At 42.5% G+C, this 18,400-nt stretch overlaps 1 protein-coding gene and 1 long non-coding RNA gene across 2 annotated transcripts in view; one reads left to right on the top strand and one right to left on the bottom strand.

Moving 5' to 3' along the window:
• The window catches only part of MICAL3 (microtubule associated monooxygenase, calponin and LIM domain containing 3), a 233,615-nt gene that overhangs the window by 209,034 nt on the left and 6,181 nt on the right, over nt 1-18,400 (bottom strand). The gene's annotated exons all lie outside the window — the stretch shown is intronic.
• On the top strand, nt 1,099-11,383 carry LOC121931172. The gene is made up of 3 exons (XR_006104091.1): nt 1,099-1,220; nt 3,346-3,406; nt 10,160-11,383. It is a non-coding gene; the product is annotated as an uncharacterized LOC121931172 (long non-coding RNA).

Raw genomic sequence — 18,400 nt, 5'->3', positions numbered from 1 at the left:
AGGAACCAGGCAGAGCCCAATCTGTCTTTGGAGTGCGCTTCAGAAATTGATCTACTTGCAATCCAAGCTTGGCTTCAATCCCTCTTATTCCCAGTCAGAACAGGCTGACTATCAATGGCATTTTGTTTAGCACCGACTCAACGAAGTCCATTAGTTCAACTGTGGTTCTGTGAGACATTGAGCCTTCTTCTGTCAGAGAGAGAGCTCTGGAGCCACAGCAAACTACAAGCCCCAGGGTTCCCCAGCACTCAGCCAGGGCGGTTAAAGCGGTCTCAAACCGGATTACTTCTGCAGTGTGTTCTGGACCTAAGAAGAAGGAGGAGGGGAAAGGGGAGGCTTTTCACCCCCAAAATAAACCCAAATAAACCTTTTCCGCATCAAAGGAAGGAAGGAAAGGCAACTGTGGCTTTGGAGCAAAGCTAAGGACCAACCAAGATTAGGGCTGCAAACTACAAGCCCCAGGACCCCACACAGCACTGGAGAGCCAGCGCGGTTATAAAGCGGTTTCAAAGCGCGTTAAACCCTGCAGTGCGGATGCAGCCCAAAAGTGGAGCGGGGCGTTTGTGGAGGGGACCCCAAGGACCCCCACATTTCTCTTCGAGGGAGGGCTGGTCTTTAGGAGGGAGCCCAGCCCTGGCCACCATTCATTCCCAGGCACTGCAGCCTGGCTAGACTTGCCTTCCGCTCCTCCTCGCGTGGGGACCCGGTTAAGCCATGCTGCTGCACCGCTTTGATTGCGACCAGTCTCTCTCGCGCGCGCACCTTGGCAGCGATCGTTCCCCGCCGCTGCCTTTGCTGCTGGACGCGGCCACGAGGAAGGAGGGAGGGACCGAGCAAGTTCTTGACCTGCCTCGCTTCTTAAAGAGACACGCGCTCCCTCCGTCTAAAGGTCCGCCCCCGCACTGTTGGAACGCCCCCCGCCCAGCTTTGGTTGCGTCCGTTCGATCAGCACCGAACCCCCTCCTCTTTCCCCGAGATGAAGAAGAGTGGTACGTTCCGAATTTTGAGAGAAGGAAAAAAAACAAAACAACGTCTCGGCTTCTGTGATTGGTGGAGGCGCGAAGGGCGGCAGCCAATAGGAAGCCGCTACAGCCCACTGCAGCAGCAGCAGCAGCAGCAGCAAAAGAGCCCTGGCGTCCGCACTGAAGGAATAACCCGGTTCGAGACCGTTTTAACTGCCATGGCTGAAATGATACGGAATATCTGGGGTTTCCAGTTTGGTGAGACTTTTTAAGATGCATCCGCACTGCAGGGATAATCTGGTTTGACACCATTTTTAAAACTGCCATGGCTCAGTGCTGTGGAATTCTGGGAGATTGCCCAAATGTCTCTTCCCCAATCTTGCCTATTTTAAATTGATTTTAATTTGTATTTATAGTGTCGGTATTTTAGTTTTAAAGTAAGGGATAAGCGGATGTGTAACTTCAGTTATGTATGTGTTATGTATTTATTTATGCATTCTGTTGTAAGCACCTTGATCCTTCTGGAAAGGCGGGATACAAATAAATCCTAGTAGTAGTATTATTATCTGTAGTTTCATAAGTCATTCAAGGTTCACCACTTTCAGTGCTATGGGATTCTGGGATTTGTAGTTTGTTCAGGCATTTAAGATGGGTAAATGAACTGGTTTGACCCCACTTTAGCTGCTCAGTGCTGTGGAATTTTGGGATTTGTAAGTCTGGTAAGACATTTGAACTGCATCTGCACTCAAGAAATAATCTGGTTTGACACCACTTTAACTGCCATGGCTCAAATGCTATGGAATTCTGGGATTTGTAGTTTCTTGTGAGACTATATAAACTTGATCCGCACTGGATAAACAAACTGGTTTGGCACTACTCTAACTGCCATGGCTCAGTGCTATGGAATTCTGGGGTCTGTCGCTTGGTGGGACGTTTAAATTGCATCCGCACTGTAGAAACAATCCAGTTTGATGCCATCCCAGAATTCCACAGCACTGAGCCATGGCTGTTAGTGGTTCCAAACCAGGTCATCCCTGCAGTGTGGATGCAGCCTATTAACCTTCTTTGTCAAACCCCCTCTAATTAAACTAGCCAAGAAAAACCCACGATAGGTTCACCTCAGCGTCCCCATTAGTCGGGATGAAACAACTTGAAGGCACGCAACAACAACAACAACGGGCGTTATCAGACAAGGGAAATTGGAAGTATAATCCAAGGGCAATCTGAACGCAATCATGGGGTTTCACGTTATTGCGTGATAGACCACCACATGCAATTTTGGGCAATGGCACGCTATTTTTGGGCAATGGGAAGCCAGTTTGAACGCAATTCAAATTCACGTAAATTCGCTGAACTAGTGAATTCACGTGAATGCACCCCACTTTCTTTTCATTCGAAATTAAGAGGATTTCCTCCCGTGTGATAAACTCCCACAACAACAACTGGCAGCTACAGCACCTCCCCAAAAACAAGGGATGAATGGGGTGTGTGTTCATGGCACACAGGAGCGCACCCCATTCATACAAACGGGACTTGAGGTCCTACATTCTTTGCCTTCTGTAGGGGGTCCAGAACGGATCCCCTACGTACAGCAAGGGTGGCCTGTATTCAAAACCTATTATTATAATGACTGCGTGTTCTCAAGGGCACACGCACCACTTTAATCCCTCCCTGCCTAATTTTTTTAATTTTTTTTAATTTAATTTGAAATTTTCATTTGAAAAAAAAAGAAACAAACCTGGGGCCTCTCCTTTCTCCTCCCACTGAGCTTCACCCCACTCACACTATCTCTTAAAGCATTTTAAAGGTCAGCAAGCAAATGTCATAGCTATAGATTTGTGGGTTTTTCGGGCTATGTGGCCATGTTCTAGAAGAGTTTCTTCCTGACGTTTCGCCAGCATCTGTGGCAAAACCCACAAAAAACTATGGATACTAGCCATGAAAGCCTTCGACTTCACAAATGTCATAGCTGTTTCTGACCAAAGCACAGGTGTTTCAGAAGTATTGGTGTCACCTTCCCCTTAGGGTGTCATCTTGTGCGATCCACACCCCTTGCACCTCCTAATGATGCCACAGCCTCCACTAGTACAGTTGTTGACTCCTTAGTCTGAGTTTGGGAAGGGAATGTTCTCTTTCTCTCTCCTTCTCCAGTCTAATGGGACAGAGAAAAAATTTGGAGGAGGTTTTCTCCTTTGAGTTCCAAGAGAGAGGTGAGCCAGAAACTTTTAGCCAAGCTGAAAGCTCAAGTAGAGATTCCCTGAGAACCTGATGCACAGAGGATGTGCTGTCTATTTTTAGGAGCTGGTTTGCCTGTGCTATGATTTGCATGTGTATTTGTAAATGAAATAGATTTTAAATCTCCAATGTTCTTTCCTACGTAAAGGAAACAGCCCTGCAGCATCATCACTGGACTTACTGCATGGAGAAGGGAGAAACACGTCATGGTAGGAACTTTGCATGGGCTTAATCTGTATCAGTTTGGGAATCAGGGAGTCCCCTGTTGTTAAAATTGCAATTCCCAGCATTCCTTGACAGTGGCTGCTCACTTGCGGTCTAACAGTATCTGAAGGGCTGCATGACTCCATTATGTACATATGGCGTTTCTACAGAAGGTCTCTATACTTTAACTTGTTTCACGTTTGTTAGCCTCAAAGGTGCTACAAGATCTCTTTGCATACTGATATTGCAGACTATAGGGACAGTGCAGTTTAGTGGTTTCAGCATTGGACCATAACTCTGGAAGACCAGGCTCTGAATCCCTACTCAAGCACAAAAACCCATTGGGTGACCTTGGACAAGTCACACTCTCTCAACTTCAGAGAATGGCAATGGCAAACCCCCTCTGAAGAAATCTGCCAAGAAAACCCTATGATAGGTTCACCTTAGGGTTGCCGTAATTAAAAAATGACTTGGAGGCACACTACAACAACAATTCCAGACTAACACAGCTGTGCCTCTGAACTCTATACCACCATTAGTGCAATTTCTATTCTATTAATTCTAATGCCTGGAATAATACCATGAGAATTGTTGGGTGTGTATTTTATAAGGCATTAATGGCTCTGGAGGAAGTGTAAAGTGAGACTAATACAGAAGGGAAAAAAATGCACAAAAGAGGGTTATCCAGCCAAAAAAGGGCTTCAGCCTATATAGCAGACAGCAAGAGCTTTGTGAAGCACTCTAGAATCATAGAATCAGAGTTGGAAGAGACCACAAGGACCATCCAATCCAACTCCCTGCCATGCTGGAAATCACAATCAAAACATCCCTGACAGACAGCCATCCAGCCTCTGTTTAAAGACCTCCAAGGAAAGAGACTCCACCACTCTCTGACGGAGTGTGTTCCACATTCAAACAGCTCTTACTGTCAAGAAGTTCCTCCTAATGTTAAATGAAATTTCTTTTCCTGGAGCTTGCATCCATTGTTCCGTGTTCTAGTCTCTAGAGCAGCAGAAAACAACTTGCTCCATCCTCAATGTGACACCTCTTCAAATACTTAAAGAGGGCTATCATATCACCTCTTAACTGTCTCTTCTCCAGGCTAAACATACCCAAGTCCCTAAGTCTTTTCTCATAAAGCATGGTTTCCAGACCCTTCATCTTTCTGGTTGCCCTCCTCTAGACACACTCCAGTTTCTCAATGTCCTTTTTGAATTGTGGTGCCTGACCAAAGCAGAATAGAGTGGCACTATTACTTCCCTTGATCTAGAGACTATACTTCTATTGATGCAGCCTAAAATCGCATTGGCCTTTTTAGCTACCGCATCACACTGTTGACTCATATTCAACTTGTGGTCTACTAGGACTCCTAGATCCTTTTCACATGTACTCTTGTTAAGCCACGTGTCTCCCATCCTACAGTATATCTGTGCATTTCATTTTTCTAGCTATATGCAGTACCTTACAGTTCTTCATGATGAAATTTATTTTGTTAGCTTTGGCTCAGCTTTCTAATCTATTTTGGCACGCTACCACATTTCAACACTATCTAACCCCCCCATCCCCATCCTCATTGGGTGCCCTTGACCATCACATTTCCTCTCTGGTTCCACACTGCTCATTCATATGGTTATCTGCACTCCTTGGCTTTTTAGGCAACATCCGTCCTCTTGTAGACCCAGTGTAGAATGGGGAAGAGAGGGAGAGTCCAAATACATGGTGTAGTGGTTTGAGAGTCAGAATATGACTCTGGACACTAAGGTCAGTTTCTTTCTCGGCCATGAAACTTACTGGGTTACTTTGGGCAAGTCTTTCTCAGCTTCAGAAGAAGGCCATGGCAATCTCTCTCAACAAATCTTTCCAAGAAAATGCCATGACAAGGTAACCTTAGAGTCACTACAATCAGAAATGGCTTGAAAGCACAAGACAACAACAATTTAGAATTCTCAGACAGAGAACTCTAGGGCAGTGGTTCCCAAACTTTGATCCTCCAAATGTTTTGGACTTCAGCTCTCAGAATTCCTGACTTGGTTAAGCTGGCTGGGGCTATTGGGAGTTGAAATTCAAATCATCTAGAGGACCAAAGTTTGGGAACCACTGCTCTAGGGCAGGGGTAGGCAACCTTTTGGAGCCGGGGGCCGGGTTGGTGTCCTCCCGACAAGTCGGGGGGGCCGAAGCCGGGGGGTGGAGCTTCCACCCTCCGGGGCGTGGCTGCATGCCGGGGGGCGGAGCTTCCACCCACCAGGGCAGAGCCACCCTCCGGGGCGGAGCCACTCTCCGGGGCAGAGCCTCTACCAAAGCCCTGCAAGGAGGAGGAGGCGTGTGCCCGCCCTCTCCTCCTCGGTGCCTTTCTGGACAAACACCCCCAACCTGCATTCCAAAACACACACAACAGCACAGTTGTGCATTTCACATGGCTTTACTTAACATGGCCTCTTGCATATTTCAGAGGCTTATTCCATAATCAAACCCCTTGGGTTTAACACTTAGCATGGTTTAACATGGCTATGCATATTGAACATGTCAAGGTGGTTTCACCATTCTTGGACCAAGTGTACTTCTCAGAAATGTGTACTTGGTTAAGGGACTTTGGTTTTTCTTCACTGCACATGGGTTTGTAAAAATCACAGCAATTTACATTGGCCTTGCCTCAGAGGCTTTCTGATATCAATATCGCCATTAAAGAACCAAAAACACACAGAAAAGGCACTTTGGAATGTCACACTCTCTTGGCTTCAGAAACAGTGAGTGCATGCCTCTCAAGCTGACTCATATCATTATCATTGTTGTCATCATCATCACCACCACACTATCATTGTCAAAGCAAGGGAGACTTGTTAGCATTAAAAGCACACAAAACACACTTTGCAAGGTCACACTCTCTCAGCTTCTGAAACAGTAGTTGCATGCTTCTCAAGCTGCATCATCATCATCATCACACTATCATTGTCAAAGCAAGGGAGATGTGTTAGCATTAAAAGCACACAAAACACACTTTGCAAGGTCACACTCTCTTGGCTTCAGAAACAGTGCCTCCATGCCTCTCAAGCTGGCTTATATCATCATTTCATCATCATCATCATCATCATCATCATCATCACCACACTATCATTGTCAAGGCAGGGACACTTGTTAGCAATTAAAAAGAATGCAAAATAAAACAAAAAAAACCCATGTGGCCTCTGGCCACTCACCACCATCTCTTCCTCCTCCTCCTGCTCTTCCTCCTCCTGCTCTTCCTCCTCCTGCTGCCCCCATCTCCTCTTCCTCCTGCTGCTGCCTCCTCCTCCTCTTCTTTCTTCTCCTCCCCCTCCTCCATGTGCCGTGCGGCCTGGGGGCAGGACGGAGGAGACAGAGGAGGTTGGCAGCGCGGGGCCGCCCGCGTGGAACCCCGCGGGGAGGGCCGCGTGGAGCCCCGCGGGGAGGCGGGGAAGGCCGCGCGGAGAGGCAGGGAAGGGCCGCGCTGGTCTTCAGCCTTTGCCTCCTCCACCCCATGCCGCGCTGCCCTCCTCTTCCTCCTCCACCGCCATTTTGCTTTTCAAAATGGCGGTGAAAGGTCGCGCGAGACTTCAGCCGCCATTTTGAAAAATAAAACGGCGTCTAGAGCGGCGCAGAAACGGCGGCAATCGGCGGCAGGACTGCGCGGGGGCCGGCAGAAAGGCCTCCGCGGGCCGGATCCGGCCCGCGGGCCGTAGGTTGCCGACCCCTGCTCTAGGGCGTCACCAAACAACAAACCCCATGATTCCATATGATGCAACCATCATAGCTCTATAACTGTATGGTGTGAAAAGATCCATAATCAGTTGTTGAATGGTGAGTCACCACTCATGGTGAATGAATGGGATTAGCAACAATTTTCAGGCCTGAGGTAGCAAAATGCTGGATTGGGTGGGGGAGCAATAGCAAGAAGCTGGAAAAGACAGAATGTTATGTATCAAATGGTTTTCCTTGTGCCCTCTAAGATAGCCAGCCTGACCTCAGATGTGGAAAGTGAAGGACACATAAGAATGGTCAACTTCCGTACACAGATAGACACATTGTCCTTTGCCTTGAGCAACAAAATATCTCAGACTAGGCTTTATTCTTGTTCTGTTCAAGTCGTTTCTGATTTATGGTGAGCCTAAGGCAACCCTATCATGGGGTTTTCTTGGCTGAGAGAATGTGACTTGTCCATGGTCACCCAGGGGGTTTCATGGTCAAGCTGGGAATCGAACCCTGGTCTCCAGAGTTGCAGTTCAGCACTCAAACCACTACACCACACTGGTTCTCGGGGTTTATTGTACCATTAATCTGTCATTAACCTTGGAGAAGACTTTTTGAATAATACATTTTTCTAGGCCATGCAGGGGAAAAAAGTCTATCTCTTAATCGAAGAAAAATATAAAATGTTCAATATGGGGGGCGGGGGGAGAAAAATCTGGAAGATGCCTTCCTCCTCCCCTCCCCAGCCTGACAGAACATGTGTGTCATTATTTTTTCTTAACTTTTATGCCTGCTCCATATATTAACATAGCCATATGGAAGACACCAGAAAAAAAGCAACAATGAGAACATGGCCATATCGCTTCGTGTCACTTTATAATCCTTACTTGCCACATAAATTACTTGGATTACACAAAAAGTCTCCACACATCCCACCAGATGTTCCTTTTAGCTACAGTGGTACAGATATTCTCCACAATGTCAGGACAAAAAAGTCCATGTGTTTTGGTCATTATTATGTGAAGCAGTTGCTCTCCAGAAGACCTTGCCAGCAGCATCGAAGCACAATTGTTTAATACCAACAATATCTTCAATACCATCTCAGAGCAGTACTAAATTAGCTTAATGCCCTACTACTCTTGTTTAAGTCATTTGTGACCAGACTGCTGCATAATTGTGTAATTAATCCCAGGATTATGGGGGTTAGCATTCAAGTTCTTGACCCCCTGCTGCGAAAGGCCTGATTGTTTAAAAGACAAACGTCAGCGAATAAGATGGAGATCACATATGGAGGATAGCCCAAATAAAAAATTAATAACATGTGCATCTGCTTTCAAAAGCATTATCTTTCCTGAACCAGAGATGGAGGCTTTGCACTCCCACAATTATGGAAGCAGCCACTCCCCACCAGTCTCTCATCATTATCATCACCATAAAATGCTAATGAAGACCCAAACCTTTCCTGTTAGAGGAATAAAAAATTTAAGTAAATTACAGCCTGAAGCTGACAATTAAACTCACAGCAAGCATCATACTTCAGCTGTAGTCCTTGAAGAGGTTGAGATACTCGTGGTTAATCCCATGACAGGATTACTTGCATATAGAAATATGTGTGGATGAGGGAATAGAACAAATTTCTTCTATTTCCCTCCATCCCAAATCAAGAAAAGGTCCCTTCTCATATGTTTCTGTGTTTGTTTCAACTCTAGGTTCTCACTCCTATTTATATCATCATTTTCTTTGATCCTCTCTAGACATTAACAGTATATTGTGAAAGACAAACATCAGCTATGATTAAACTGCAGTCAAATATGGCCTCTTGTTTTCTATGGAACTATACCACTTAAAGTGGTGCCAAACTGCATTATTTCTTCAATGTAGATGCGCCCTGAATTTAAAAAGAACCACTCAAGAATGGGAATAAAATGTTACAGTTGATACTAGGAATTGCCAGAAAATAGACCAGGACAACTAAAACACTATGGGATATTTAGTTGGTGGAAACAGGAAAAATAGCAAAACCACCCCACAACCTTTTAGCAGACATTAATCCTTGTTTGCATTAGGCCAGCCATCAACACAGAACAATACACATGCAAATCACTCCTGCATTCCCAGGCTCACACAGTATATATACACCAAATTTTTCCAGGCAAAGCATTCTCTGAAGATGCCAGCCACAGATGCTGGCGAAACGTCAGAAAGAAACTCTGCTAGAACATGGCCACATAGCCCGAAAAACCCACAAAAAACTATGGATGCCAGCCATAAAAGCCTTCGACTTTACACACAACCTTCTTATACATAGGCCCTGTCTCAAGGATCCCTAAGACTATGCAAACTTGATTCAAATCCCTGTGTGTGTGTTTATACACCTGTGCACATGCACACCTTCGTTGCCTGTTGATTTATGGTAGCCGTTACTCACTTATTAATTCCATAAGGTTTTCTTAGGCAAGGAACACTCAGAGGTGATTTTGCCAATTCCTTTCTCTGAAATGCAGCCTACAGCACCTGGTATTCAATGGCAGCCTCCATTTAAGTACTAACTAGCTTCCAAGATCATATGGGACCTGACACCTTTAGGGTATTTACTCAACCGTTAAGTTGGTTTTCCTAAGGTTAGACATCATGACCAAGCTCAATAAAACCTATCTCAAAGGGCTGTTGTAAGGATAATTTGAGGGAAAGCACCACTATGTGTACCACCTTGAGTTCTTTGGAGAAAAAGCAAGATAGACATGTAACTAATATCAGAATATAGTCAGCCCTCCACATTTGTGGCTTTGAATTTTGTGGATTTGATTATTTGTGGTTTTGATTAATATGCTTTATGAATCCTCCAGTGCAATTCTGCTGAAAGCTGACCATAGAATTGCGCTGAAGAACCTATACATTCCTAGAGAAAATACTTCTCTAGGCATCTGTAGGTCCTCCAGCATGATTTTGTGATCCACCTCAGGCAGATGCAGACCATTGCACTGGAGGGCCTGGAGAGTCCTAGAGAGGTGTTCTCTTAGGTAAAAAGAATAGTGTTGTTGTTTTTTTATTTGCAGGTTTTCCACATTCACTGAGGTCCTTCACCCCTAATCACAGCGAATGCAGAGAGACCACTGTAGTTTAACTGAAAGGCCATTTTAAGATGGGATGACCAACTGGACAGACTTTACCCAATATATTACTTCCAAGGATGGAATTACCCCATTGGCCCATCAAGTAACCTGTTTGTTTATCTTGCTTCTGGATTGGCAACTGGACATGCCATTGATGTTTTAGGAAGCCAAGGTTTTCACAGCTAACTTATTTATTGTGGTACAGGTGAGCCATCATGTACAACTTAACTTGGCTATTTGGTAATTCATTGGAACCCATGGAGTAGTTAATACAATTTTCTATAACACTTTTGATCATATTCATGCAATTCCACAAGGAACCCTAAAGTTTCCAGAGGCCCAGGACAGCAGAGCTTTGCCCTCAACTCTTTATAATGTCACAACAATACAATCATTCAATATGGATGTTCTCAAGTCTGTTGGCAGTGACATCAGCAACTATCCATCAGCAACTATGCTATGGCAAATTCAACAGGATGGGCAATGGGTTATTCTTTATCATCTCCCTCAGCCTTGATTCCCTGTATTAAACAACAAAGGTACCAAACTAGGAGAACAAGAATGAAGTTCATAAGAAATTCAGATATCAGAGAAAAATTACTGCTGTCAAATTCTACACACAGAAAATTCATGCTTGTGTCTGCAATAACAAGGACCCTGCTATTTAGGATAAACCTTCTTTTCATCCATCTTAAATGGTCCTCAAAGCTGGTAACCCATAAATACATAACACCATTCATAGTTACCTGCAAATGGTTTAGCACAAATGTCTTGATTTCCTTTTTCAGGGTGGTAACAGTATTGTCTGCGATCCATTATTAGTTTCCCAAATCTATAGTATTTTGCTAGCAGCAAAGGCAGACTAATCCACAGCAAAATCCACAGGTAGTTATCAGATTAAAGTGTATCTAATACTTACTTAGACCATCCACTGTACAATATACCTTGTTTGCAAGGGTTTTTTATTTATTACCCATAAAAAGACATCCACATAAGTTTATATTCTTTAAACATACAATATAAGCTATCAAATCAATACAGCTTTTCAATGCTCATATAGGCGGTTTACAGACCGCCCTTTTGGGGCGGCCTGTTCCCGCCCCTTTCCCCGCCGGATCGGAGCCTCAGCTGCCAGAGCGGCAGCCTCTGAGGCCACGATCTGCCGCTTTCCAGGCCGTGGGGAAGTGGCAAAAGGCCGCTTCCCCGCGCCCTAGAAAGGGGTGTCCTTGGGGCTTCATGCCCCAGGGACACCCAACAGTGGTAGGGACAAAGAGAAAGGGGCCGCTCGGCCTGTTTCTCTTTTGTGTCGCTGGCGCAGCCGTCTAAAAGCTGTGCTAGCGACACAAATTAAGGAAGGAGCTCCGCTTTGGAGCTCCTTCTGGCGCCGTGGGAAGGGCGCCCCAGGCGCCCTTGCGCAGCACCAGGACATCACTTCCGCGCCGCTCCGTTTGGAGGAGGCGCGGTCGTGACATCCCAATGGTGGCACCCATGTAGAATGGGCACCGCCATTTTGTACATACTAGGTACGTACTAGGATTAGGGCATCCAGAAAGGACGACCTTTCCTAATCCTAGTACGTACCTAGTATGTACTTTTTGCGCATCTGGAACGCACCATAGAGTTGTTTTTAAATTCTGCACATTTAATAATTTGAGCATGAAGAATTAGGATCCATCTTTTCCTTAAGGCCTTTGGCACCTCTCCTCTCTTTTTCTTTTGTCAGTAAGACTGTAAGCTCAATGGGACAGCAATTGATTGATTTATTCAGTTTATATCCCACCTTTCTCCTGAAAAGCGACTCAAAAACAGCTTACAAAAAATGTTGGAGAATAATTCTGTGTGGTAACCTTAGCTAGAATAGCCAAATATTGGGGGGGAAATACCTTTAATAGATTAATGGTTACTTAAATTAGTGGATATATGTGAATTAGCCAAGCTAACATCGTAGTTGAACCACAAGGATGTAAAAAATAATAATAACAGGGTCCGGTTTTGGAATTCTGTAAGAGTAAATGAAAAGCATAGAATCAAAAAAGTTGGAAGAGACTGCAAGGGCCATCCAGTCCAATCCCCTGCCATAAAATATAGAGAGTATTAATATTATCATCATCATCATCATCATCATCATCATGCTTTATTTATATAATCTCTGTACTTTTTAAATGAATCACTGTTTGAGAATGATAAAATAAATGGCAAGTCAGAAGTCTAGAATAATGAGCTAGAAGAGGCTTTTTTTATTAAATCAAATGAATTTAGGAAGTTAAATATCTTTGTTTGTAATATGTTTATATGTATTTATCTATGTAATTTAAGTATGTGATTATTGATTTTTGTTTCTATTATGTGTGCTTTTTAAAACAATAATTTTTAAAAAGCAGCTTACAAAAAAATCAAATTACAAAGCTCAGCAATTCTATGAAAAAGGCATATTGCTAAGAGTTTAAAACATTTTAAAAACATAATTGTACAATAAAAGCACAGCATGCCACATTCAAAACACCCTTCCGCCACATAATTTAAGTGCCGAAGTCCTGCCTAAATAAAAAGGTATTTGCCTACTGGCAAAACGAGCAGAGACTGGGCCAAGCAAACCTCCTGTGGAAGGAAATTCCACAGCCTGGGAGCAACCACTAAGAAGGCTCTTTCCCATCTTCTCACCCAATGTGCCTCCGATGGTGGTGTGACTGAGAAAAAGATCCTCCTCCAAAGATCGTAAAATTAGAGCCCCATCGTATAGGGAAATATAGGGCCCGTACAGACAGGCCAAAATAAAGCTGCTTCAGGTCACATTGAAGGTATGCTGTTTCAATGATGCATGCGTCCTAAGAGGCCAAAAGCCATGCCAAGCCATGCTCTAGTCTTTGGTGTAGCTTCTGAACTCTTAGGACGCATGCATCATTGAAACAGCATACCTCCAAAGTGACCCAAAGCAGCTTTATTTTGGCCTGTCTGTGTGGGCCCATAGCCTTTTCAATAGTCTGGAGCCAAGCCAGACCGCTAGAACTGTTGTAAATGGTTGTACACTCTGATTGTTCTCTTTAATTATGCCTTTTCACAATTTTGAATCAAACCTTTATTTCAGTCAATGAATGTATTTTTAGCAGATCTCTGAACAAAACATTATTGCCGTTCAAATACATTCATGTACATATGCCAGCCATCATCAATTACCACCTACTAGATTTGAAAGCATTGCATTATCTGAGACAGCCTCTTTAAGCGTTTTGTTTCCTTGGAGTAAGATTCCTATAGCTCACTGACATGTATTTTTTTTAACCAGACAAGGTTTTAAAATGGGTTTCTGTTATACGCTCTCCTTTGTTACAAAGCCAGTGACTCATCGCACTCTAATTTGTGTTCAATAACAGGAAGATATTAAGTGATTAAATTGTAGGATCTATACTCCAGATGACATGAAGGAAATCCCTGTAACTAAAATTAACATTTTCAGGCATAAAAACAAGAAGACAGTCTGATACAAAAAAAAAAAGTTGCCATGTAGGACTGACGGCAACTAAAGATACATTACTTTTAATGTTATATACCACAGCAAATATCAGTTAGTACCTTTATCATAATATATGGGTGTGGGGATGAACAAAGGCAAATCTGCTGAGATCCCTTTGTTATATAAACACTGAAGGTACAGAGTCCTATCGTTTTTAAAAGTGTGGCTAACCTGTATCAGCAGTAGACAACCTGTTGTCTTCCAGGTTTGCAGTCTATAATTCCTATCAGCATGATACTAGCGAGCAAGATCCACTTAACCCCTGTCCTATGCAAAAACACATTCCAGAAAACTAATAACTGAACTCCGTTGGGGAACCCTCAAGATCTCTGATGAATATAAGGGACTTAAAGAACCGCCAATTTATGCAATAAGAACAATTAACATCTGCATTTAGACTATGGGTGGGCAACTGTGGAAGGTTAGGAGACCACATCATCCCCTTAGGAAACCTTGGAGGGCAATACTCCAAGCCAAAAAAAATAATACCAAATTGCCCACTAAGCCCCAAACATCTCATAGGGGTCGTTTTTGTCTTGTTTCTAGGCCCAGGAGAGGCCATTTTAAATACCAGGTAATGAGCAAACATCACATTTTGATCACTTTCTGGTTTTAAAAAAGGGCCAGGATGGGCAAAAATGCCCCCACACTCCCTTTAAGCATTTGGGGGGGCATTGCCAGGTTGGTGTTAATATTTATAAAGCTCACTCTAAATTTTAAACATTGGAAAAATTAAATATTTCTGCTGGTTTCAGAACACTCCATCACTCACATAGACCTAGCTATCCACAATGCACTGAATGTATTACTACTCTCAAAATCTCCTCAAAAAAGGAGAGAAGGGTATGTCTAGTGGGTGACCTTGGGCAAGTCACACACTCTCAGCCTCGGAGGATGGCAATGGTAACCCCCCTCTGAAGAAACTTGCCAAGAAAACCCCACAGTAGTGGGGTTTACAGTCTCCATAAATCGGAAATGACTTAAAGGCACACAACAGCAACAAATAACGTCTTTTAAAGATCTATGTAAGATGCCCTTTCCTTTTCTTCTCAATGTACATTTTGGTCCATTTTCTCTCTATAGCAAAATAATACTTTTGCATTAGGACCAGTAAATATTACTTTTAGTTTGATGGACTGGTAGGCTCATTTGTTTCCCCCCATTAGTCAGGAGATTTGCATGGCTGCAGCTTATATTGAAAGAACAAGATTATCACTTGCAAGCAAGAAAAATATAGATGAGTCACAGCCAGAAGCACCCTGTCGCCACCAGAGAGACAGAAAAACAGAGCACACAATGCTGTACTTAAAGATGTAGAACATACAAATGTCTGGGAAACAAGCTAAAACATCAAGCAAAGAACACATACAGTAGTTTATTACAGAAGACATACGTCCAAAAGCAGGAATGGAACACAATTAAGAACCTCTGCCACAGAAAGGAATCCCTCAACTGCAGAATATTGATGCAAAGATAAAAGAATTTAAAGAATTACATCCAAAAACAGGAATAAAACACAAGTAAGGCCACAGACTATCAATGCAAAAATAAATAAATTTAGAAATCAGTTCTAGTATCAGAAGATATTATAAGATGGAATTAATATGGCACGGAATTAATATGGCACCAATCTTTTAAGAGATACAACTTATTCAGGTAGAAGTGAAGACAACGGTATTTGATGTTACCTTTTTCGCTGAAGAACAAACTGTAGTTTTAAAACAAACTCCTCTGGGTCAAAACCAGTATTCTTTAAATATAGCCACTACTCTTCTTTCTTTCTTTCTTTTTTTAAAATATGTATATATAATTCTTTTCGTTAGCTTCAGTTTCTTCTTATTTTAAAAATATAACCTATGTAAAACAAAAGGCACAATTCTAAAAGAAATAACATGAAAATAAAACACAACTTAAAAAATATTATAATAATATCTTCTACTTCTAGTCATCTGTTCAACAGTACCCAAAATCTAAAGGTTGAGGCAGCTGTTTCCTTTGCCTTTTAACTAATCTATGCAAGGAACCTTTCTCTAGGGAAAGTCAAACACCTGTGTTTGGAAGGATCCAAATATCTTGGAGCGTGGAAGGATCCAACTGCACATAACCAATTGCTTATAATTAGTTACGTTTCTCAATAACTGAGATATAACTACCTCCATCTGATAGGTAGACTCAGTCTATGAAAGCTTATGCTACAAACATCTTTCTCTCCGTCTCAAGGATGCTACACTATCCCTTTGCATAAGATTTAAATATGGCATACTACAGTTGTAACTTAGGGCCCAAACAGGCCCTATACAGACAAGCCAAAATAAAGCTGCTTGAGGTCACTTTGGAGGTTAAATGACACACACACCAAAGCTGCACTCCAGTCCTTAGGTTTCTGGCCTCTTAAGGCCCAAGCATAATTTAAACAGCATACCTCCAAAGTGACCCGAAGCAACTTTATTTTGGCCTGTCTGTTCGGGCCCTTAATTAGGGACAACTTCACTCCTGGGAGAGGAATGAGTTTAACTTTAGTTACTTTAAGTTTTTTTGGAATGGTGGCCTCACTAAAAGATGGAGGAGGAATATCACATGGTTCAAGTGCTGCCTTGTGCTGTCTCGTGCTGTGCCGTGGTTATTAAGTCAACCACTCAAAGTGGTTTGAATGTTGGACTATGACCCTGGAGACCAGGGTTCAATTCCTAGCTTGGCCATGAAATCCACTAGGTTACCTTGAGCAAGTCACACTCTCTCAGCCTCAGGGAAAGGAAATGGCAAACCTCTGAACAAAGAAAACTCCATGATAGGACCAGAGGGCCTCCATAATTCAGAAACGACTTGAAGGTACACAGCAAGTACAACAGCAATGGCTTATAGAATTCAAGTGCTCCCAACATCTTCTATAGAGAAAGGGGAAAAGAAGTAGATACTACTACAGCTTTTAACTATGATGGTAACCAACTATGCTTAGGACTATAGATGTGAAACAGTAATTGATTAATAGAATAATAGAGTTGGAAGAGACCACAAGCACCATTGTCCAACCCCTTCAAGTTCCTTTCCAAATTTAGTTCTATCCCTCTTTTAAAAGAAGGAATTGATGAATTAACACTCTCCACTTCATTTTGAAGAAAATGGGTAAGAGGTAGGAAATTAAATGAAAAAGGCAGCAAGGGAGGAGAGCAGGAAACCAAAACTAAAGTTGGGCAGTATCTTTATTATAATCAAGGAAAGTGGTTATAATAACTTTATATTTTCTCAGGACTCATAATCAGACTAGTCACTAGGGAATACAAAAATGTAGGATATAGGGAAACAGATAGAAAATCCCCAAAGTTTTGCCAGATATTGTGGTCATGAGGACTACTGTAAGAATCTGCCTCAAAATGGAGACTGGTGAGATGAATTAATAATTGGCAGAGCTTAGAAAGTCTTTTTATATTTCAATTCTCAGTACCTTGTCAACAAGATTTGGGAATCCTAATCCAAACACATATATAACTTTTCCAAGTTCTGAATCTCTCGTTTGTCTGTATCAGATTTATATTTGGCAATGCATACTAAGATAAAAAAGCAACAACAACTAGGAGCAGTACACTTAACATATTGTGAACATGTGTGCAGATAGATTTACATGCTCTAGTATTAGGATGCCTAACAGTTTTTGCATCTGAAACTAAAGAGCTTGCTTTATAACTATGATCAAAGACACCACTCACTATAACTAGGATAAAAGGCATCACTTATTTTTCTAGAAAATACATGATAGGGACAGGAATTTATTAACAGACTACAACCTTCTGTTATATGTATTCAAGATATAGTAAATGCTTTCTATGTTAGTTTGGATGTGGAAACTAGATTGGTTTCTCTGGGCCTCCACTGGTATTAGTACTCTACAGAACTCAAAGTACTTATAAGGCTAAGCATGTATGAGATAGCTGCCTTTTTAAGTGATAAAGGATCTATGCCTTTAATAGCTACATGACAGACAGAAAATTCAGTAGGTCAGCTTTATAATTGCATTGAAAAAGAGAATCAGGTGAGTTTGTGCTTGTTCTCTTCTTAACACTATAGTAAATTTTGACAAGATATAAGAAATCAACCATAGACACATATACTATAATATAATAACTGTTTAGATTTATGTATTTATTTCTGCATGGTAGGGTCACCATAACAAAGACTAAAAACCTTAAAGGCTTCAGATCCCATCTGATCTTGGAAGCTAAGCAGACTCAATCTTGGTAGTACTTGAATGGGAGGCCACCAAGCAATACCAGGTGCTGTGGGCTATCACTTCACCTGGGAATGTTTAAAGTAGTGGGGTTTATGCAGTAAGAGTGGGAATAAAATTGAGTTGATGGTTCTAGATAGATCCAGTGTGGTGTTGTGACTTGAGCGTCTGACTAGGGCTCAAGAGACAAGGCTTCAAATCCCTGATAGACCATGGAAACCCACCATATGACCTTGGCCTATTGCTTCCCTCGCCCTCAGAAGGCAGCAATAGAACCCTCTCAGAACAAATCTTGACAAGAAAATCCCATGGTAGGCACACAGCAAGTAGATGATGTCAAACTACAACTCCTAACATTCCTCACCATTTCTTCTGCTGGTTATGCCTGCTGAGAATTGCCGTCTAAAATATATATTGAGGATTGCATGATTCCTACCCCTGATTTAAAATT

This window comes from Sceloporus undulatus, chromosome 5 (genome assembly GCF_019175285.1).
Source record: "Sceloporus undulatus isolate JIND9_A2432 ecotype Alabama chromosome 5, SceUnd_v1.1, whole genome shotgun sequence".
Lineage (NCBI taxonomy): Eukaryota > Metazoa > Chordata > Lepidosauria > Squamata > Phrynosomatidae > Sceloporus > Sceloporus undulatus.
This window is presented reverse-complemented; position numbering and strand designations above follow the sequence as displayed.